At 43.7% G+C, this 3,784-nt stretch overlaps 1 pseudogene; it reads right to left on the bottom strand.

Annotated features, from left to right (window-relative positions):
• Positions 1-1,424: 1,424 nt before the first annotated feature.
• On the bottom strand, positions 1,425-2,356 carry LOC109377408 (UPF0568 protein C14orf166 homolog pseudogene; annotated as a pseudogene).
• Positions 2,357-3,784: the final 1,428 nt, after the last annotated feature.

Genomic DNA, 3,784 nt, shown 5'->3' with positions numbered 1-3,784 from the left:
TCAGTCATGGGCTCTACCCTGGAGAAGCTGACCAAGTGGATCTCTGGAGAAGTTAGAGAGTGAAGTGCTTAGTCACAGTAGAGTGGGGATATATGTAGAGATAGAGCGATGCCTGGGTCATCATGGGATCCCCCCTAAAGGAACAGCTAATTCAGACTGTCAGGGTCTAGGGTCACTTCCTGGAGGAGGTAACATCTAGGCTGAGTCTTAGTGACTCAGGCAAAAGGGGAAAGAAAATTAAATTCCAGGCAGAGGTGAGTGAAAGTGCATAGGAAAGGGCCAAGAAACCAGTTACGTTTGGTTATTGGAGCACGGATGGTGAGGTAGAGAACAATAAGTGATGAGTCTGCAGGCGGTGGCAGTGAACATCTCTTAGAGGATTGTGAATGCTACAAGAAGGAGGTGGAACTTGCCTTAGGAAAATGAAAAGCCATTTAAGCAGGAAAGGGACTTGTCAGGTGTACGAATATGCTTCAGGGAAAAAAAAGTCCTAGAGTCCTGCAAAGGGATGGATTTGAGAATGTTCCTAGTTGGAGGCAGAGATCTTAGAGTGGAGAATGTTGCAAGAGATCAAGGTGAAGCTGTTGGAGACCAACTCAGGTCAAGAACAGTGCAATGGAGAGGATGTGTGGTTTGGGGAGAGGTTGTTGTCCAGGCTTAGCAGACTGACCTTGGAGGCTGGATGCCTCTGGGGAATGAGGAAGAAGGAGGGCTCTTTATGAACCCCACATTTCCTGTTAAGGGTTCCAGCTACTATTGCTACATAATAATCCACTGTGAAACATAGTTATGTAAAACAACTATGTAGGGGAAAACCCAGTTCCTCCCTACTGTGTGCTTCTTCCCACATGTGTTTACTTTTACATAGAGTATTACTTCTCGTTACCAAACGTGAAGTTTTTTTTCCCACAAGTATGTCTCCCACACCAGCTGGGTGTCCTACAATTCCATTCAATTCTGACACCATCTACATGGAGATAGTGTCATTTCCCACAGGTTAATGGCTCAGTCACACAAGACTCTTTCCCCCCACCCCCGCCATCCCCCGGTACCCACACACACACTCCAGACGCTAGTCACAAATCCAGGTTGTCACCTGTGCTTTTGACCATCTGGCTACAAATCAGAGATTCCAACAATCTTCTCCACAGTTTGATTAATTTTCTAGAGTGGGCTTACAGATCTCAGGAAAACACTTATGTTTACCAGTTTATTAAAGGAGATGACAATACAGATGAAAGCCAGATGAAGAGACACATAGGGTGAGGTCTGGAAGTGTCCCGAGTGAAGGAGCTTCTGTCCCCTTGGGGTTAGGGTGCATCATCCACCAGGTGTGGATATTTTCACCCACTTGGAAGCTCCCCTGACTGTGTAGGAGGTCTGACAATTAAGTCAGTAAACTTGTTGCAACAATGTTGCTAACCTTTTTTTTTTCCACTTTCCCAAACTTTATTAAAGAAAAAGCAATGATGATAAATCTCTAGAACATAAGTCAATTTTCTGGGATTCTTCCCTCGAAAATATGACATTTGATTTCCAAACACATGCCAGAGTGTACATGGTGCCCAATTGTACTAAGTAGGTGAGAGGCTGAACTCCTAAAATGTTCATCTTCCAACTTTCCCCAGTCTGTGGTCTGTCTTTGGGTCAGCAATAATTGCCTGAACAGCGACTATGGCTTCATTAATTTTTGTCTGTAGCTCTCTGAGCTCTTCTATATGCAGCAATCGCAGAATTTGAGCAGCTTCATTAAGAACTGCATATCCTGTGTCAATACCAAGTATATGCTTGTCTAAAGCAACAGGCAAGCCCTCTTTTGTTTGATTTGCTTTAGCAACTGCATTCTGTGTCAGGCGCTCCTGGACCAAAATGCGAATTGCCTTAAGTATTACCAGGTAATCATCATGATGCTGAATCTGAAGAAGGTTAGCCAAAGCCATTATACCAGCCTTAAAATCAGGATTATTTACATCCAAATTGATCAATGGCTCTGCATTTTTAGCTGCATTTTCAACATTTTTTGTATTATCAGTGCCAAGTCCTTGTATTTTTCAGCATTATCTCCATATTCAAGTCTAACAGCTAAACCAAGAAGCCAGTCAATTGCTTCTTGTCGATCTTGAACCTTGAAAGGACAAATAACATCTCTGAGATACTTTTCAAAGAACTTGGACCACTCACTGCTGTGGATGTTTCTTAAATTACCTCTGTCTTCAATCTTGTAGTGTCTGATTTTCTGGTCTTCAAGCCAAATAATAAAGTTTCTAAATTCTGTTTCATCTTTGTAGTTGAAGCCAGTAGGGTTGTGGTAGTCGAGGACTATCAGCTTGCGTCGGAACATAGTCCCCGCTTCTCGCTCTGGTCCCCCGGGCTTCAGCCAGGAGAGGAGAGGTGAGGAGGTGAGGGTGGCGCAGGCACCAGGCGACGCAGCGAGAGGGCCTCCTCTTTTTTTATTAAATTATTTTTTATTATGAAATCCATATTTTTTAGAATTAGTTTCAGCTGTAGCTAACCTTTTTTGATATCAGAGGAGTTATTCATTATGAATTTGTTACTAAATAAACAAACAGCTAACCAAGTTTACTATTTAGAAGTGCTGAAAAGGCTGTGTGGGAAAGTTAGACCGGGACTCCTGATAAGATGGTGGAATAGATGGACGCTGTGCCAACTGTCACCCAGGATCACACCAAAATTGCAAATAGTTTATACAACATTTAACCTTGGAAGTCCCCTGAATACTAGATGAACAGAACCTCTAAACAAAGGATTTCAAGAAGAGGCCACGTTGAGTCTGGTAGGAGGGGTGGAGACGAGGGAGGGTGAGCCCTGTGAGGGACACCTCAGTGGTGGAGAGGCTTCTTTGGTTGGGCAAGAGACCCTCTTGGAAGATGAGTTCCATGATGGCTGGCAGTAGAAATTAGTGAGGACTCTCTTTGCTCAAGTTGGTGAGGCTGAGGGCGGCTCATGTGGACCTAGCACTGGTCCAGGAGCTGAGACGACACTGAATTTGTAGAAACTACTGACCACAGCTTTTACGCACCTGTAACACCACCTCGCCCACCTATAGCTCATTGCCAGGGGCAATCGGGGTGTTGGCATGACTAGCCCCAGCCCCACAAACTGTGGAAAAGGTTTTTTTACAACAGAAGGTGGTCTGCAGAGCCCTGGGGTCATCTTTGTGGTGTTCAGTGACCAGAAACCAGCACCACAGCCACTCGGGAGCAGCTTTTGTGAATCTGTGAGTGTGATGTGGAGGCTGGCTGTATTGTCCTTGGGACACTATACAGGTATTGGTGTAAGTCCTGAATCTGCATTAACGTCTTAAAAACTACCAGTCACGTTGCATAACTCACTTGAACTCCATACTGCCAAGCTAGTGCCACATCAGCGACACATCTGGAACACATGGGACAGGAGAATACAGAGACTGTGCAATCTGAATATAAAGGACACATACTACAAGACCACCAGCAATGACTGAGAGACATAGGTGATCTATCTAATACATCAAAGCAATCACGAGTGACAGCCAGAATGAAGAAACAAAAAAACATGTCCCAAGTAAAAGATCAGAAGAAACCTCTAGAAATGGAACTAAGTGAAACAGAGGTAGCCAACCTTTCAGAGGCAGAGTTTAGAATACCGATGATAAAAATGTTTAAGGAACTTAGTGAGGACATAAAGAAGGATACAGAAATCATAAAAAACCCAGCTAGAACTAAAAAATACAATAACTAAAATGAAGAACACATTTGAATGAATCACCAGTAGATTAGATGGAGCA

Source organism: Hipposideros armiger, unplaced genomic scaffold, assembly GCF_001890085.2.
Source record: "Hipposideros armiger isolate ML-2016 unplaced genomic scaffold, ASM189008v1 scaffold_1393, whole genome shotgun sequence".
Classification (NCBI taxonomy): Eukaryota; Metazoa; Chordata; class Mammalia; order Chiroptera; family Hipposideridae; genus Hipposideros; species Hipposideros armiger.
The sequence above is the reverse complement of the archived record's forward strand: the minus strand, read 5'-3'. Positions and strand labels throughout refer to the sequence as shown.